The sequence below is a fragment of the Nuphar pumila genome, chromosome 8, assembly GCF_984573655.1.
Source record: "Nuphar pumila chromosome 8, dmNupPumi1.hap1.1, whole genome shotgun sequence".
Classification (NCBI taxonomy): domain Eukaryota; kingdom Viridiplantae; phylum Streptophyta; class Magnoliopsida; order Nymphaeales; family Nymphaeaceae; genus Nuphar; species Nuphar pumila.
In genome coordinates, this window is record NC_143256.1 from 75,924,330 (window position 1) to 75,945,407 (window position 21,078).

The following is a 21,078-nucleotide window of genomic DNA, read 5'->3' on the forward strand; positions in this document are numbered from 1 at the left end:
ACCTTCTCTAGGACATCGTGTTGTTTGCCCTCTAAAGGCTTAGAAGTAAGTGAGCATAGGAGATCAGTATGAATTTTGTTGTTAGACTACCCAAGACTCGTCATCAACACAATGCAATTTGGGTAATCGTGGATAGATTGACCAAGTCAACACATTTCTTGCCTATTCGTATGACTCAGACTCTGGAGAGTCATGCAAATCTTTATATCAAGGAAGTAGTTCGTTTGCATGGCGTACCTATAACAATTATATCTGATCATGATACATACTTTACTCCATATTTTTTGACCAGTTTCAACAAGCTTTGGGTACGAAGTTGAAGTTAGAAACAACATTTCACCCTTAGACATATGGTCTGTCTAAGAGGACCATTCAGACCCTTGAGGATATGCTTCGAGTATGCACATTAGATTTGATAAGTGATTGGAATAATCACGTGATTCTCACAGAGTTCGCACATAACAATAGTTATCATGCAAGCATTGACATGGCACCATATGAGGCACTCTACGGGAGGCCATGTAGATCGTCTGTTTATTGAGATGATGTCGGCAACCGCAGTGTTGAGTCACCTATGGCAGTTCAACATTATACAGATCAAGTATGGATTATTCGTGATCGTTTGTGTACAACACAGAGTCATTAGAAGAGTTATGTTGATCTTCGTCGTATGAAGCTTACTTTTGAGGTAGATGATCTTGTGTTCGTCAAGATCTCTCCTACCAAGGGTGTATTTCATTTTGGCAAGAAGGGTAAACTCAGTCCAAGGTATATTGGTCATTTTAGAATCTTAGAAAGGATTGACAAGGCACTTTATTGCGTGAAGTTACCACTGCAGCACTCGTAGATTCATGATGTATTTTATGTATCCATGCTCAGGAAGTATGTTCACAACCTTTTTCACGTCATTCAATACGAAGATGTGGATGTTCATAAGGATTTGTCTATTGTCGAGAGGCTAATTCAGATTATTGACAGGAATGAATAGGTTCTGCAAACCAGGACTATTCCTTTTGTCAAGGTTCTTTGGCAGCATCACATTAATAAAGAGTGCACATGGGAACCCGAAGCAGGTATGCGAGAGAAGTACTCTCAGTTATTTATATCCAAGTAAAAATTTCGACGACAAAATTTCTTTTAAGAGGGCTAGAATATAAAACTTGTAAATTTTCAAAATATTAAATAAATAAAGAATTAGACTTATCTTTGATTTAAAAATATGCTGTTATCTTTTACATGTCAAATTTTGGGTATATTATACGCTTAATTATATCTTTCTGACCAATAAGGGTAAAATGGTCATTTTAAGAATTTATGTAGATAAAATATTTTTAAAATATTCAAACGATCATAAAAATTAATTATTTGAGAGTGTGTCACACACTCATCTACGTTTCTGAGGTGTCTTCGAATTTAACAAGATGCATTTTGGCAGTGTTTGGAAGAAATTCAAAAGAAGGGTATTTCGGTCACAGAATAGTTAATCTACCATTTAATTTTGAGGTATATATTGGTAATTTTAAATATTACCAAAATAAATAATTTAATAGGGATTAGAGGTTTTAAATATACTTTAAAGATTTAAAATGCAAATGGATTAATCCAAACATAGAGTTTTAAAGGTTTTAAATAATAAATAAAATTCTAACTAATTATAAGATTTATTTGTAGGCAATATTGTGAATAAATTTGATCTTTAGAGTTGACTTAGTTTGGACAAAATATGTATGCATTTTATTTTATTTTATTAATTTTTTCTTTTTTTTCCTTTTTGTTTTTTTCGTGCTTTGTTTTAGTGTCGGGGTCGGTTTGGATTCAATCCAGATCCAAATTGGACCCGGTTTGAGTTGAGGTAAGTTTTTTCATGGGTGGGGCCCACTAGGGCACCCGACCTTTCTTTCCCCCTTTTCCCATTTTGTTTACGCAAACCTCATTCCCCCTTTTCTTTTCTCCAAACCCCAACTGACACACCTCCCCAATCTTCTCCTTCTTCTCCCCCTTCACTTCCTCCTTTTCTCCTGCATTTTGAGCACCGACCGAAGGCCAATTGCCATTCTCTCACTTCAGCACCAATCACCGAAGGCCAAGCAATGAGCTATTGTCACCTAGGCCGATCCAGCCGAGCACCATCCTTCGCCAAAATCCCTACCAAAATTCTGGTTTTCATCACGACGCTGAAAGGGTATTCCCACTTTTTTCCTTTTTTTTGTTTGTTGTATTCCCCTTTTTTGTTTTCACCATCACAGAAACACTGAACTCCCTCTTCTCCGCTGCCGAAATCTCTCTCACTCTTCTCCTCCTCCCTTGCAACCCTCCTTTTTTTCCTTTTCTTTTCTCAACCCAACCAACACCCTTTTCTTTTTGTTTTACAGATCACCCTCTCTCTCCTATGTGCTTTCATTCACACAAACACCCTCCACCGAGTTCATCTGGATACCCTTCTTTGCAGTCGTTGATGGACACCCTCCCTTAAGTGCTCCACCCCTCCGCTACTGGCATTGCCTTTGGCTCCAGACGATCGGCCTTTGCATTCTAGAGCTCTTGTTGTAGCCTACATCCTTGTCGATCTTCAGGTAATGATCGCCTCTCATTTATAGGAATCGTTCGATCCACTTTCTATTCATAACAGACATTTCAGGTTGACTTATTTCACTCTTTGTTACTGGTTCTTGGACTTTGTAAATGTGATTGCAATATGTTTCGGTCATTTCCACTTGAAATAGTGGCCTTTGGTCAACAATTTCATCACGAGAATATAATTTTCCATTTTTCGTTTGTTGTGATTCTGGGAATGTTTTGAGACTTATAAGTTTAGGCCTTGCTCCCCTTCTTCGTTTGTTGGATAGTGCATACAAGGATGTGTCGTGCATAGAAGATCCACTCCAATTTTGCTAAAGATTTTGCAGTCTTCTTTTCCCTTAATTTCTATTCTTTTTTTTTTCATGTTTCGTGTTTTTTTTTTCTGTATAGGGATCCATGCCCAACAGATCGGGATCATTTTTTCCTGCTTAATATTGGGCTGAGGTACATATGTGCATCATTTTTCAATTTCAATCACTGATTATTCATTGTTTACATGTAATTCTAGTCGGTTTCTATTTTCTTATCATTGCCTCGATTTTCATGCCATCACTGAGGTGATGCATTAGACATCGTACAACCAGTGAAGATTCTCCACATAGCTGTCCAATCTTGTTTTGGACTTTAGTTTGTTGCTTCGCGGTTTTTGTCAACCGGGTTACTGATTTATCTTTTGATTTTTATCGCTCGTGTGCGAAAGCATATTTTGATAAAATTTATCGTTGTTTGTGCAACACTAGCTCTCTCTCACTATGATAGGATGGCTAGCTGACCCATTCTAGTGTTTTTCGTTTGGTGTTGCATGTCGCACACCAAGTGTTTGGTGTTTTGCCTACACGGTAAAGAGGTTGCAATTTTCGTAGGACTTTTGGGTTTTCGAGTTTCGCTATATTTTTCCTCGCATCGCAGATGTACTATTCCTAAAGTAAATTTTCAGAATGTAAATTCTTGTTGTTTGGAATTAATCTCATGTAATTCAAGTACAATGTTAAGTAAGAATCTTAGCGTAGTGTACATTTCGCAACTTAAGTGAAAATTGCCTAATTAGATGGTTTGGCATCAATTAAATTAGTAAGTTCACTTATCTTGTCATTAGCATGATTAGTATAGTGTATTAACATTGTTAAGCTTGTTGTATAATACCGAAGTTGAGTATGTCTTGAGACATGTATAGATACACTTTTAACTTCGTAGTTTGCATCATAAATATGCACTTGAGAGTGCACGATAGTGCATAGTTAACTATATTAACACGTACATCGCTAGTGGCATCTTTCCACGTGCACTTGCATGGTTTATGATCGCAAAAGGGAAGATACTTAGATGTAAGTATCCATTTAGTATAATCACATAAATGCTTAGAGTTATATATATATTGCATTATGATAATGGATTTGCAAGTACAAAAAAAAAAGAAGATAAATAATACTTATTGCTAAGTATCGCTTGCGGCTACAAATGACATGCACAATGAATGTAATACAAAAGAATGCAAATCGGGTAAATACCCGTGGTAAGTAGGTGGTACAAATGCACCACACCCTATATTTATTTCATGATATGCTACACTTTCATGCTCACACACTCACTTAGCTGTGGATATCTAGGACTGTTGTGATTGTTGTTTAGAGATCATGCTGAGCATGATTTGAATATATGAGGATAGAAGTGATCTTATTTTTATAGTTTATAAATCATGCACAATATGATTGTAGTTAGTGGAATATGGAGTGTGTTTGCTGTAGGTACATGTTTGAGTATGCATTGTGTGAAACGTATGTTGCATAAATTGATGTATTTGACATCATCATATTGAATGCTTGTGTGAATTAATAAGTGAAGCATATCATGTATATAAATCATGTATCATGAGTGCACATCTTAGAATGAATGTATTATGCGCGTCCGTGAATACGAATGCGTGTTAGTGCATATTATATTTGTGTGTTAATTATGACGTGACATGTATTATGCATAAAAAATGAATAATCTATGACATGTTCATGCATAGTAATACACGTGGAAGGATCATGCTTAAATCATGCTGAATTCGAATCATACATGAAAGCATATTAGCAATGAATCATATATAAGAATATGTGTAGAATAAATCATGACATGATACGATCATATATGAAAATAAATATGATTATGCCATGTACATGCATGAGGGCATGTGAGACTAAGTCATGAATATGGCATAAACTATTTTAGTCATGCAAGATGGAATTAACTGTTGATATCATGCATGAGGGATTGAGAGGGTTATCCTGTGAGATAATGATACTTGGTTATGACTTATGACTTAATAATAAAGATAACCCTGTACCATGGGTCCACTTGATGCGTCGGTGAAGTCGGGATCTCTGAGATGGCTGGGTCCATCCCGATCTTTTGTCCTCTAAAGAGTGGAAAGGGCGGTACAAGCCTCATGGGACATATTTAGTTTTTGAGGAATGAAGGTGCTTCTTGTTCCCGTCCCATGAAAATTAGGGGGCATGTCTACCAATGAGTCCCAGGTGGTAGTATCACAGTTCTGCAGAGTTAGGGATGCATGCTCGATTTTTGGAGACAAAAAAAGTTCTTGGTGAAAAAAAAAATTGGAGACAAAAGAAGTTCTTGGTGAGAGGAAGACGTGGTGCGTGTGCTTGTGGTTCAGTAATGAGGACAACACTTGTGTGGTGTTGTTTAGCATTGTGGAAGTGGCTGGAGAGTTCTTTAATCTTGTTGGCTGGAACAAGATAACATCTTCTGAGCTACATTATCCTTGTTTATGTTCTTTGCGAATTTGTTGTCGTTGACTATTAGATTCCTTGTTCGAGATTGTGAGAATATTTTTAAAGTGTTAATGATCTTGTTTAAGTGAATCTTGTTGTTCAAGAAACTCATTTTGTTGTTGCATGGTTAGTTTGTTGAATCTAATTTTTATGCTAAGGAAGTCATTTCTGCACTCGGGTCTATCTGACACAATCTGAGTGTTTTGACTGTATCTCTTTAGATACTGGTCCGAATTGAGTGATCTTTAGCTTTCTGAAAAGCTAAGATCCTCATCTTCAAGTTTTTTGTTTACTATTTTTCTTGACTGGTCGCTGTTATGATGCTAAAATTCTTGGCAAGTTTTTGTCAATCAGACAAGATCATCGTTATGTCCTGTGCATCGCATCACTGGTATTGTTCCATGTTTTGATCATAACTTTTTTGTTTACAAAATAAATATTTTCAAATTATAAATTGTTGGAAAGCTAACACCTAGAGCTTCAACTTTCATGTATATGATTTTTCCTGAATTGATTCTGATGTTAGTCTAAAATAGCCGCCAATCTCTGTTAATCGAAAGATATTTTAGATCTGGTTTGTCTATTATATTCCTGATAGCATATCGTATTTGCAATGTATCTTTGTCATCCCTACTTTATTTATTAAACTGAAGCATGATCTAAAAAGATAACATTCTGATTAAGAATTCTCATGTTTTGAGTTTTTTCTGATTCCATCATTTGCTATGTCTAAAAGTTGATTACTTTACTACATCCTTGAGACCCTGTTCGTCATATCGTTTAGCATAGAAAATAAAATACAACATTGTAATTTAGGCTTAAGTTTCAACACCTTACTCCAAAAACTACAAATTTGAATTCTTTGGAAGGATAATAAGATTTGGCATAACTTACATGTTTAAAGTTTTCCCAAACTCCATTGGAAGAGGGATCAAAATCTCTCTCTAAGTAGCCAGATTGGCCACCTGCCTGTTCTAGGTATCCTATCCATCCACCTCATAGAACCTGTCACATCTCTGCCTATATAGATCTGAATCTGGCATTTTTGAATCCATTGGAAAGGCATGCACGCCATGCAACTTTCCTCTGTTGGCCATCTCTATCGAAACAGAGTACTCATGCCTCGAATCACAACTTGTTTGAGTCCTATTCAGACTCACCTACTTAGCTTCCGCGCGTGGAGATCCATTTGGATCTCAGATTGTGAATCGACTCATACGTCGACCAAACATGCTATGAACTGGACCCTCATATGACAATGCATTAAAATAAAATGCAAATAAAAATAAAAACTACCCTTAATCCCCGTACACCCTCTAGTACCATAAAAAGATCCTACAAGGCACAAGAACTATCCAAATTCATAAAATCCGACACCTAAAAAAAAGGAAAAAAAATAAAAGAAAAAAAATAAAAGAAAAAAAATATAGGAAAGTTCTAGTATGGTTCCAAACATGCAAAATGAAATCAAACATCAAAATACAATTTCTAAGAAGGCCAAAAGCAAAATATCTCAGAACTTAAAACATTATAAGCAAATGAATTTTATAGTTTTGCGGAGATCCAATTGGACTCAGATAGTCTTGCACGATTGGATCTGCAATGAGTCGCATCTTGGATCGGGTCTGGTGAGTTGGATTTGAATCCAACTTGTCTTCAATGTTTGAATATTTAGGATGCTCTGCATCATTCCCCCCTAGGTCGAAAGGCTTCATCCTTGGAGCCTTATCTTTGTCATGCAAAACTCTATAATCCCTACAAAAATTCAAAATAAAATCAACACAGTATCTGCCCCAAGGAGTAAAAATTGAATTATACAATAAAATCATTAGATATATAAGAGAGTAATTATGCATGCTTGGCAACTATTGTAAAGCTCTATCAATAATCAATACATTAATATTTGCTTCATGCAAATTAATATTCCTTGCAAATTTCAATTCAGAAAAATGTGATTGAAGCACAAAAGCATCTAAGACATTATATTTAACAACTTTACTTTGCATTAAAGCTCTACTGATTGTAATAAAATGTAGATCAACAACAAATAACAATTGTCTATGTATCATGCTATTCAATATATCAAATTTGGCATAGAAATGTTGGCAATTACAAGACAATTCACAAGCAACACAATATAACAATAGAGCAAACTTACTATTAGATTTAATCAATGAGGCATAATCAAGATTATCAGCAAATTCTTGATGATCACAAAAAAAAATGGAGCTTTCATGCTTGCCAGACCTAATGTGTGTGACTCATATTCAAGACTAACCTCAGTCTTTAAATTTTCTAAAGACTCACTAAGAGAATTTTTAGTGTCTAAGTGCTCATTGATACACATGCCAATAGTCTCTTTAAAACTTTGATAAGACGTTTCCATTTTGACATTGTCCTTGCAGAAGGGTTTACTAATGAGACTTGAAAGGTAATTGCTGACAATATTGTCGGTCACATCTTAAGAAAAGAGAGATTCTTCTTTACGCTCAAAGAATTTTTCAATAACAGGGTCATCAAGACTGACAAAAGACTGGTCTTCTATAGATTTTATCACATAAAATGAAGGAATTTGAACCCTTTCTTCAAGCATCTTTTCTAAGATAGGCTCATTCAGGATTTCACACATAGAAACATCCTCAATTTTAGGTAAGGGTTCCTTTTCATTCTCCTCATCACTCTCATCCAATATGGGGTCACCAAAAGATTCATGAAAAGGCTCCTCTGGAGGATCCTTTGTGAAGATAACAAGAGGGTGATTAATTTCTTCCCACTGAGACTCTTTCTCGTAATCTGAAACACATTCTAACTCTTTACTCTCCCCTATGACCTCTTTGATTGTCTAAGGTTCTAAGTCATATGAGATGGGATTTTCTTTAACCTTGCAACTCACATATGATGTATCCTCAATCCTATACCTAGAATTTGCAGATCTAAATAAGGTGGGGTTGGGTTGGGTACTGAAAGATGAGAAGAGTGCATGAGTGTTCTGCCTCGGCCCTTTATACAAAGGATTCACATAACTTGCCTTTGGCTTTGGAGCTTGAAACTCCCAATTAGATCTCTTGGGCGGATCCATCTTTCTACCCGAATATGAAAATCGATGCGGATTAGACCCAAGATTTGAGTCATACCGCCTATATGTTCCTCAAGATCCATGCATACCATGCTTGGATCAACACTCCCTTTCTATCAAGGCATCACAAATCTTTAGGTTCAACTCCACGACTTGATTTTGCAAGTTGCAATTCTCATACCTAAGATCTTGATTCTCATTTTCTATTTTGTATTCATTTCAACTTTGACTTCCCATTCGCCCAGCCATGACGAATAGTTCGTAAAAAAAATAATTTTAAACGACCACTAACAACAACGAAATCGTGCCAGATTAAGAAATTCGACAACTCTCACTCTTATACAAAAATGGTGTAGCGGCAGTGGAAGCTTTGACACCATTTGGTATCAAAGCTTCCGTTGTCGCTACACCAGTATGTCTTGATACATGTATAGATAGACTTATAACTTCATAGTTTGCATCATAAATATGCACTTGAGAGTGTGCGATAGTGCGTAGTTAACTATGTTAACACAGACATCGCTAATGACATCTTTCCACGTGCATGTGCATGGTTTATGTTCGCAAAAGGAAAGATACTTAGATGTAAGTATCCATTTAGTATAATCACATAAATGCTTAGAGTTACATGTATATTAAATTATAATAATGGATTTGCAAGTACAAAAAAAAGAAAAGATAAATGATACATATTGTTAAGTATCGCTTGCAGTTAAAAATGCCATGCACAATGAATGCAATGCAAAAAAAATGCAAATCGGGTAAGTACTCATGGTAAGTAGGTGGTACAAATGCACCGCACCCTATATTTATTTCATGATATGCTACACTTTCATGCTCACACACTCACTTAGTTGTGGATATCTAGGACTATTGTGATTGTTGTTCAAAGATCATGCTGAGCATGATTTGAATGTATGGGGATAAAAGTGATCGTATTTTTGTAGTTCGGAGATCATGCATGTCATGATTATAGCTAGTGGAATATGAAGTGTGTTTGCTGTAGGTATATGTTTGAGCATGCATTATGTGAAACGTATGTTACATAAATTAATGTATTTAACATGATCATATTGAATGCTTCTGTGAATTATTAAGTAAAGTATATCATGTATACGAAGCATGTATCATGAGTATACATCTTGGAATGAATGTATCATGCACGTGAATACGAATGTGTGTTAGTGCATATTATATTTGTATGTTAATTATGATGTGACATATATTATGCATGAAAAATTGAATAATCTATGACATGTTCATGTATAGTAACACATATGAGAGGATCATGCTTAAAGCGTGTTGAATTTGAATCATACATGAAAGCATGTTAGAAATGAATTATGCATAAGAACATGTGTAGAATAAATCATGACATGATAGGATCATGCATGACATCAAATATGCTTATATCATGTACATGCATGAGGGCATGTGAGATTAAGTCATGCATATGGCATGGACTATTTTAGTCATGCGAGAGGGCATGAACTGTTGATATCATCATGAGGGTATGAGAGTGTTATCCTGTGAGATAATGATACTTGGCTATGACCTATGACTTAATAAGAAAGATAACCCTGGACCATGGGTCCACTTGAGGCACCAGTGAAGTTGGGCTCTTTGAGATGGTTGAGTCCATCTTGATCTCTCATCCTTACGAGAGAGGGAAGGACAATACAAGTCTCGTAGCACATATTGAGTTTTTGAGGGCTAAAGACACCTCTTGTCCCCATCCCATGAATGTTAGGGAATAGGTCTACCAATGAGTCCTAGGTGGTATTACCACAACTTTGCTGATTTAGGTATAAATGCCCAATTTTTTGCTGATGATTTTGGTTTGGAGTAGGCCATGATCTGGGATAATGGGTCCGTTCTCCCAACCATTGCATTGCAGGGTTGAAATACTAAAAAAAAAACTAGTTAAATCATAGGAGGGCAAATAAAATACATAGAATAACAAATACTCTTATGATTGTTTCTGGATGTCTATACCCTATTTTGTATAAGATGTATCTGAATAAACAAGATAAACAATGAATTAGATTTCTTAGAATTATTGCTATCATATGCATAAACATATAGATGTCAGCATGTAGAGACTACTAAAATTTGCTTGATTATTGCATATGAATTGTTACATGTGAATGAAAAAAAAATGTTTATTTTGGTCATGTGATTGACATGTTGATACAAGCCACGATTTTGGTTTTTGCATGTGTGGTGCTTGCGTGTGTGAGATACACGAAAAATGTCAAATTATGGTCTGTTTCATATATTTATATCTAAATGCAAAGGTGCATAAATGTTTCGAGAATGAACATTGAAATTAATAATTTAGATAATGCATATCATAGTCATGAGTTAGACATGAGTATGTTCTTTTGAAGATAAAGAAAGTGAAAGTTTATTTTTTATTAACTGTTGTATTTTACTTCACTTTGAAGCATGCTATGAATTGTAAATTCTCGTTCATTTATGCGAACACCTGTCATGGTTATGAATGAATGTGATGTTTAATATCATAAATGAGAATCAATGTGAGTTTGAGTTTCATTTTTATAATTTACACAATTATTAATGATATGCAATGGATAATGATAACTGTGGTTAAATGTTAAATGCATGTGTTGTTGTGGATTCCCTTGACTCTCATTTTAAAATGATGGGAATCACACTTTGATTGTACTATTACAACTTGATTTGTATTCTCCAAGTTTAGTTTTGGGTTTCCTACGGGCAAGTGGTTGATGCCTTACAATATTACAGATAACCTCATGGTGGACTGAAGCGAAGTGCGGGTTGTTGCATGACTGAAAACTCCACTCTTATATATTACGATTCCTAAAGGACCCCGACAAATTTTGATAGTTATAAACTTGTAACAATTTAACTTTTTGTCTGGATCTTTATATTTTAAGAATGGTAATATTTTGGAATGAGAAGAATTATGAATTCTGTCCTTTCATTTCCGAAATGGTTGTGCTTATGGTTTGGAAACTTTAAATCTTTACGTAACTCCTCAATTGTCGTAAACCTTAATAAATTTCATCTTCTGTGTTTTTTCATGTGTGAGAATCTTTTAAGAAATAACCTCAATCGAGTTGTGTTTATGGATGATTTCGTACTGGATCCGATATTGGGAGGTTAATATACACTCGCACTTGTACTCAGGTAGGCCGTCTAGTATTTGAACCTGTTGGAATGTTGCCATAGACGAACTTATTGTTATATTACTTTCGAGAATCATGTAATTTTTTATAATAAATAAAAAGTTTCAATTTTTTCTCAAAATTTTGGGTTTAGAAAAGTTTTAAAAAGGTTAGATTTTTAGGGACATTACAAACGACCTCAATCGAATTGTGTATAAGGTTGATTATGTCCTCTATCTGATACTAGAAGACTAATATATGCTCACACTTGCGCTAAGGTGAAATATGCTCATAGATGAATTCATTGACACATTACTCTCATGAGTCATGTAAAACTTTGTATAAATAAAAGTTTTTAAATTTTCTCAAAATTTTGGGTTTTGGGAAAGTTTTAAAAAGGTTGAATTTTTTAGGGATGTTATAAAGAGGCACAATAAATAAAGCATTTATTGTGGTAAATGTTGTGGCAAATTTAAAATATCATATTTTTAGGGGACTCACTGGAATCCTGGATCATTTATTAATTGCAAATACCTTATTTTTTTATAAGGAGTTGGAAAGAAAAGAAAGAAGAAGAAGAGCGAAAAGGAAGAAGAAAAGAAAAGAAGAAGAAGAAAAAAAAAAGAAAGGGGTGGTCCGAGCATGCCACTGTCGCTATTTTTGGGCTTGGTCGGCCCCACTAACATTGGCATTAGATCATTGCCACAGTCATAATTGTATCAAAATTCATGCACTATCTCGAGATCCATGCATAATGCCTTAGGAATCACACAACTCCCATCTACATGTGTGTCACCTTGTAACCTGCATCACAATTGCCTCGTAGTTGTCTTTGACCGCTCATGTGGCCAATACACCATTGAAGTTCATGTCGAGTTTGAAAACTCCTCAAAATGGATGCAACTATAGAGGTATGGTTCCTCGGTTCCTTACTGCATTTTTAGGATAATCATGCAAAAATAGGGCAAGTTATGCCCTAACTTCTGATGAGCTATGCAAACCTCAAAAGAAGCATCTTGGGTCTCATAATATGTAATTATTTTATTTAACTAATCAGAGTTGGGTTTTTTGCGGATGAGGGATAATAATTGGAGAATCGGGTAATCCAAAACATTAGAAGTGTTGTGTTTTGCAAGATGGATTTTAAACATTAAAATGAATAAATTATATATAAAATTGCGTGTTGTAGGTAAGATTTTTAAAAGTGTATATTCTTGTGTGTGTGTGTGTGTGTGTGTGTGAGGACAACATACGTACGTGTGTATAATTATGCATATATGTAATTAAGGCATACACATAGACTTATATAATATGACATACATATACAATTGTGGCATATGTACAAAGAATTACAATTAAGGTGGTTTGCATATAACTGATTGTCAATACACTGTACATGCGTATGCAATTGAAACATACTTAAGAATGTTTGATATGTTTGAGTGTGTATGTCATTGTGGTATGCGGATGAATGTTGACATAATACGTGTGTATACAAGTTTGACATATGTATAAATGAGTGTTAAGATGAATATGTATGTAATTATGAATACATATAAATATTTATTTGTTGTGAAATGTCCATATACAATTGTGGCATATATACAAATATATGTTGATGTGAGTCATACATATGCAATGGTTATATATATAAATATATTTGTGTGTACATATGCAATTATAGCATACAACGTGATGATCGATGATATGTGTGTGTAATTATGGCATACGAAATGATAAATAAAAGTATTCATTGTGCATGTATGCAATTAAGGCATACATATAGACATGTGTGTTGTGAAGCATACGTATGCGGTCACAACATACTGATGAAAATATTGTAACGCCCCAAAATTTTAACCAGAAAATATGTATGATTTTTTTTTAAAAATATGAGGTCTCAACTATGGCATTGCCTTAACCGAAATAAGCTTTAAGGAGTCAGCCTGCGCAAGTACCAACATTTAACAACATCCAAAGACCGAATATGAGAAAAAGTATCCAATTGATAAAACCTTTTTTATTAAATAAATTTGAAACCACAACAAAAAATTATTTTGAAATCGCTTAAACATTCTTGACGAGTTACAGGTATGTGAAAACACCTCTACCAAACCATAAACAATTCTGAACCACTCATTTCATAAATCAATTATTTATGAGTCTAAATTAAATAAAATAAACAAGTATTCTATCAAAAGTGTTACAAAGATCAATAGTTGGTTTTCATGACACCACCATAGCACTACACAACTGCTCCAGTTCAATTATTATGTATCAGTTTGTTATAAAAAGTAAGGGTTAGACTTCAACAAGTCTTAGTAGGAAACACATCAATAATGCATGCATACACAACATTAAGCATACAAATGCATGTGATCAACAATCATATATATATATATATATATATATATATTGCCCAATTTAATAATCATTAAGCATCCAATTGAATAACTAAAATAGTTAAGTTAAGGGGACATGAAATCACATGTCATAATTGAATATCAACATCATCAAATGCAATCTCACAGCATAAATATTACAATAAATATAACTAGATAACCGTAAAGTAAGACTATTCAACTATTTTATTATTTCTCTTGCTTAAACCCTTGTGGATACATGCTTTAGCTGAGCTCAAGTATTTATTATGCTTGATATTTTAGTTACTGTGAACACCCCAAATTTTCCCAAAAAATCCAAAAAATTCTTTTTGATCTTCTGAATAATCAGGTCAATTTTTAATCAAAATTTCTATTTATTTCTCGAATTCGCTGGAATCCAGATTCAATTTCCCTATCTGACCTAATCTTGGATCCAAATCGGATATCCGGATCCAATTCTGATCTCGGGTCTCCTATTCTTCAAAAAAACAAAAAAAAAACAATTTCTCCATATTTTCTCAGAGGTTTTTCTCACTTCAGGGTCCGATCTTAATTTGAGATCTCAATTTTAATGTTTTATCAAAATTCTCAGACCCACATTCATTTCTGAAACACGATTCCCAATTTAACCCAGTATTTTCCAAAAAAACTCATTTTAGAAAAATCTTAAAGTCTTAAAACAAAAATTTTGTAAAAATATTTCAAAAACCTCAATTGGGTTCCGCTTGTTAAAATCCTCACATTTTCCTTACATTTTCGGGTTTTTCCTTCAAAAAAAATTGGAAAATTAGTTTGCTCGCCTTTTCTGAAACCCCTTTTAGCTAAAACCCTTTTTGAAAAACCCCTTTTCTAAAAAACCTTTTTCTGAAAATTCAGAAAAACGTGAGGGACTTCCTTCGAAATGGGCCTAACGGCCTTCCGTTACGAGAGAAGTCGCAGAGGCCTCTCTCTCTCTCTCCCCCTCGAGCTCTCCCGATCTCAACCGATCACGCCTCCCTCTTCTACCTCTCTCGTTCATCTCTAACAGACTCCCTCCCTTCCAGATTCTTCCTCTTCCTCTTTAAAAGGGGCACACCGAGGAAGCCTTCAACACCACTTTTCACCCCACCACAACTTCTTCCATCTCAACATTCCTTTCTGCCTTCATCCTCTCAACCCCCTCTTCGCCTTCTTCTTCAATAGAGAGAAGTTCTTCACGATAGAAAAATGAGGAATTTCCTTCAGAATTTCTACAAAACCAAGAATTTTTGCGGACAACAGTGGAACGACCTCCACAGCATAATAAAGGGAAGGCTACATCTCTCACTTCAATCCTGCAAAACCACGCAACATCCGTAGGAGTCGATTTGCCTCTAGCAATATCAACCTATGCATTGCAATATTGATAGAATCTGCGTATTCCTACATATGATTCTCCTTTCCTTTGATTTTCTATATACAATCTTCCTTTCAATATCTTTTGATTTTAATTTTCTGTCGATATTATTGATTTCCTGTTTTCATCTCCTCTTTATAAGTTATTTCTGATTTTTTTTTGCTTTAAATCCCTGTTTATATATTAGATCCGACGACTCTCCATCATTTTTTTTTCTTATCTCATGTTTATCGCCCCTTAAGGCACCCCTGTGTGGTATTGATTTGCTTATAAGCAATATCAACCCACAGACGTGCGATATTATCAGGAATACATCTATTTTAACAAATTTTTTTGTTTGTTTTTTTTCTTTCTCTCTTTCGTTTTTCTTCTTCTGAGTTTTGTTGTTTTCATTACGTTTCATCTAGTGTTTTGTTTCTCTTTAATAATCGTGTAATATTTTCTAGATCTCTTCTTTTAATTCTTGTTTCAGTCTTGATCGTCGGTCGATCTCGACTGACACGTTAACATCAATTTCTAGTGGATATAAGATTTTCCCTGTTTTATAATCAGTTATGTTGCCATTTTTGGCATCTTATTTTATGTCTGGCTTCATTTCTTCTGTTATTTATTATTCCCTGTATATGAGTAGTTCTGTTTTGCAATCCAACTTCCTGTTCATGATGTTTTCATCTTGCGGTTTGAAATGGTTTACAACATCTCGTCAGTCAGATGAAATAGTTATTAGCAAGCGAGAAAGCTGTGTTCGGATTTGGATAGTGGTTTTGTAATATTTGGACAACTTGATAGGAGGGATGAATGAATCATGCCTCAAATTGTGGGCCTTTCACATTTTTTTTTTAAATAGCTATTATTCAATATATTAAGCTTCTGTAATCTCAATCTGGTTCTGAAGCAGGTCTCAAGTTGTCGGCCTTTATATTTTCCCAAAATATCTGTTACTCAATATATTGGGTTTCTGTAACCTCGATCTTGTTCTTAAGTACACCGCTACTTTATAATATACCATAGAAATACTTGCTGGTGATATGCAGGATAAACTCGAATGGTGCAGGAATTTGGCCCTAAACAATGCATTGATGCCACTATGATCCTTTTGTTAGCTTTTCATCCACATGTTTGGTAATATCAGTATTTCAATTCGTATATGCTTTTTGAGGATTCAAGGTCTGGTAACGATGGTTGTCAGAAATTTATATCACGCGAGTTTTTAAGGGGTGGTGCTGTGAGAAATCTGAATGGAGGCACCCTACCAGGATCAACAAGCATCACCACTTGATCCAGAAATCTTGCCTTCTTCTCAGATTCGCTGATGATTCCTATGTGGATAGCTATATCAGCACTATCAGCGTCAATTTTAAAATCAGAACCATTGAATTGGATGGGAAAACGATCAAGCTTCAGATTTGGGATACTGCAGGACAGGAACGATTTAGAACCATAACCAGCAGTTACTATAGAGGGGCTCATGGAATCATTATTGTTTAGGATATTACAGAGCAAGAGAGCTTTAATAATGTCAAACAGTGGCATAATGAGATTGATAGATATGAAAGTGATACCGTATGCAAGCTTCTTGTTGGAAACAAATGCGATTTGGTCGAGAACAAAGTTATAGCTACTGAAACTGGAAAGGCATTTGCAGATGAGATTGGAATCTCTTTTCTTGAAGCAAGTGCCAAAGACTCCATCAACGTTGAACATGCTTTCTTAACAATGGCTGGAGAAATTAAGAAGAGGAAGGGAAACCAGACCAGTTCAAACAAGGCGCCAAGTTTAGTTCAGATAAAAGGGCGACCAATTCAACAACAGCGGAGCAGTTGTTGCAGTTGCCACTAAAGATTCTAAAGGCATTGTTTCTGGAAGTGCAACTTCTGGGTCCCAATCTTCAGTAAAACCTGGCCTTGACACAATTCAAAGCTCTTTTGATCAAACCATTCACTGGTAACCAGCTCCAATGAGCTTCATCATTGATCAAGCAGTGGCAGTTTGATCCACAAAGAGCTACTCCGGTATTACTTGGAACTACAAATTCAGATCGGATTTGCTGCTCCCGCAGCCAGGTGCAGCCTCCTTAGCCGAGAATAACCCAGCCGAACATTCAGAAGTATAAATCCATCTTCGATAAGGAAGATACAAGCCATGATGGGAAAATCACTGGTAAGCAAACTCGAAAACTTTTGTTCTCAGCTAGAGGTTGTCCAGAGATATGGATACATGCAGATCAAGATCAGATAGGCTTCCTAGGTCATCTAGAGGGTCTATAATGCTTTGAAGCTTGTAACAATGGCATAAGGTGGGAGAGAATTAATCCCAGACATAGTCAAGTTAGCCTTGTTTGGTCCAGCTGCAACCAGAATTCTGGCATCACAGGTAAATCCTGTCCCCCCCAACTTGCTAATCATATATGGTGATCCTGAGCTTTCAGAATGTCATGCTCTTCAAACCCTTGCACCAGCATTTCCTTTTATAACACATCATCATCTGGTACCTTCCTACAACACCTCCACAAGCATTCCCAACCCTAGCATCATCATTCATCTGTATGCATCTTCCTGCAATTTATATTATTCCGCTGTATCTACATCAGCAACCACACACCTTACATCCACTCACCCTCCAACTACTCACCCCTTCAGCCACTCCATCGTTATCTCCACCCACAGTCTCTTTCTTCCACTGCTACAGTCTCATTTGCAGTAGCTACATCACCAGTACACATACCAACCCTATACACTTTTTTCACTATCCTTCTACCCTGCACTATTGTCACCTACAATCCACCTGTTGTAAAATGTCAATCCCTGCATACACACACTGTTTCACAGTTCCACCCACCTTTCTGCAACTACATGTGCACTCCAACACTTCACAAACCACTCCCATTGCTGCACCAACTCCCCAGCACAACACATTATTCCCGCTACCTTTCCCCCTGCTGTCCACCTGCACACTCTGACCTTCAGCATGTCACCAGCCATCACGGTAGCCCTTCTTCCAAAACCAAACTATGACAATGGATCAACGAGGTAAGTGATGTCGCTGTGCTACTAACTTCATCTTGCTGAAATCACTGTGTTGCTTTAATGTTCATTGTTTCACCTTACTGAAAATAAACATACTGTTATGCTATTGATCTTATCTTGTTGAAATTCGATATATTGCTGCATTACCTGAAGTCAATATGTTCTTGTCCCATGTTGCTGAAATCGGCATGCTGAATAGAACCTTTAAAATATACCTATGTTTACATTCATCCTCACCATCATATCATACATATATTATCTTTATATTTGCATTTTCCATAACATATCATATATGCATTTTAGACATTCATCCCCTCATTTAATGCATTCCAATGTATATGACTCCTTACCCATAAGGCATTGAAATTTTATTAGCTTAGAGCATAATGCATTGAGCACTCCATCATTGATCTCTTAGACTTCAGAAATGATATTCCTTTCTGTTTTCATCCTTTGTCTTGGACTAACTTGAACTTTGAAGAGATTAGCTAGAAAAGAATATTTTCCTTCTTAGCTTAGGAATTTGAATTTCAACCTCATTTGAGTTGTAATAAATTAGACATTAATAAGAATTCATTACATTTTCAGCATTAGAATAGATTGTATGAGCATGTGAACATCATAAATTGCTTGTTTTATATCATTTTGCCTTTATATTTCAAAAATCTACAAATGGTGAAACACGAATGACACGTGCACCATTCTAATAGGAGGTGATTAAATCCTAAGTTGATGATTTGCATCAATGACCATAGTCAGGATGTGAACAAAACTTAGGATTTTCATCTTTTATGGAATAACACTGGATCCACACTAGATCCTTTTCAAAATCATCATATTTTTCAAATATTTTCTTCCTTTATCAGAGTTTAACTTAAAATTAACTCAAGATATATATCAATGGCCATAGTCAGGATATATTGAGAGTTAATTTTATTTTAAACTCTATAAAGGCACCAAAAATGTGTTTTATTCTTCACTTGAATTTAAATATGATTATTATATAATACATTTTATGACCATAGTCAGGGATGTATTATATTCTCAAATCTTATTTCAATTCATTTAAAGAATGAAATATGCTTTTCAAAAATCCAATTTCAAATTCTTTTAAATTCATTCATCATTTAGGATAAAATTACATCATATTTTCAAATTATTTCAAATTTTTCTTCAAAAATCAAGTGATTTTGAGACAATCCACCAAATATTTTCTTCATTTCTCAAATTAATCTTCAATTCTTATTCATAAATTTGAATTCATCTTTCTATTCTCCATTCTATCTCATTTTAAATATCAGACTTCGATTTCAAAGTCCAATTTGACTTTGAAATTCCGAATTCATCTCTAAAATTTAAATTCCAATTCAAATCAAATTTCAGAGTTCAATCCGACTTTGGAATTTCTAAGATTCATATCTTGACTTCAAAATTTAAAGTTTAAAAATCAGGTTTCATTCTCTATCCTTCTTTTCTAATTTCAAAAATTGATCTAGAGTCTCTCAGATCCAATTTCAGGTTTCATATGGGTTTCCAAAATCGAATTCAATCTTCAAATTTCATTTGGATTTCTCAAATCCAATTCCAAGTTCCATCTGGATTTCCAAAATCCAATTATATTTTCAAAATCCATTTGGATTTCTTAAATCCAATTCTATTTACAAAAATCCATTCCAAAATCCAGCTTTCCAATTCAAATCCTATCTTGAATTCCATTTCTCAACCCAAATCCATTCTTAAACCCAAATTCTATTTCCAAATCTCATTTGAATTTCTTGAATTCATTCTTTTTCCAAATTTCATTCTGATTTTAAAACTTTAAAACCAGAATTTGATCCCTATTTTCAAATTTCATCTTGATTTTCAATTTAAATCCCAACCCTACTTTCTTCAGAGATCTCAAACCCCTTCTTTGAAATTCAAATTCAATTTCAGATTTCAAAGTCTAAAACTCATATTCAAATCTCAATTTCAGTCCCATTCTTATTTTCAAGTTCTATTTAAATTTTTATCTTCAATCTTGAATCTTCCTTCTTCAAAAACAAGCCTAAAGCCATTTTTCAAGTCTTTTGATCTCAGATATGATTCCAACTTCAGGATTTTGGGTTATCTTTCTTAAAACTCAAGTTTATTCTAAACTTTGAGTTTATATTAAAAAATCCAACTTTTTATAAATCAATTTTGACCCTTTGAATCATTTCTCCAAGTATCTTCAAATCTATTTCAAAACCACTTGGATAAATCCAAAATTTCTAAAATGATTCTTCTTAAAAAGCATGCATTTCTGCATTTGCATTGCACAAGTATGATTTTTTGTGTATTTAGACTTAAAATAAATTCTTAGACAATATTTCAGCAAAGCAAAAGGCATAAATTTGATCCTTGGTTCGATTACCACTAGTGAAGGCGCCAGGAACGGTCGAATCTCGTACCGATGAGCGAATCTCGTCTCCCTTTTCCCGCAAATATTTCAAAAACGGAAGTGAGTAATCTTTCAAAACATTTTCAAAATTAAGGTCAAGTGAGACATTCGCAAAAGAGTTCCTCTCTCTCTTCTTTTTTTTTTCTCTTTTCTTTTCTCTTCTGTCTTTTATTTTCCTTCTTCAAAAAAAGGGAAAAAGCGGTTAGAAAGGAAAAGAGAAGGAATAGAAGAGGAAAAATTTTGCGATGATCACATAACCTAAATGACTAACTGAAATAAATCATCC

At 34.8% G+C, this 21,078-nt stretch overlaps 1 pseudogene across 1 annotated transcript in view; it reads left to right on the forward strand.

The window, feature by feature from the left end:
* Nucleotides 1-980: 980 nt before the first annotated feature.
* The window catches only part of LOC149829981 (ras-related protein RABD1 pseudogene), a 73,038-nt pseudogene continuing 52,940 nt past the window's right edge, over nucleotides 981-21,078 (forward strand). The window contains exons 1-2 of the transcript XR_016433540.1: nucleotides 981-1,073; nucleotides 16,560-17,717. The product of XR_016433540.1 is annotated as a ras-related protein RABD1 pseudogene (transcript). The remainder of the gene's footprint in view (nucleotides 1,074-16,559; nucleotides 17,718-21,078) is intronic.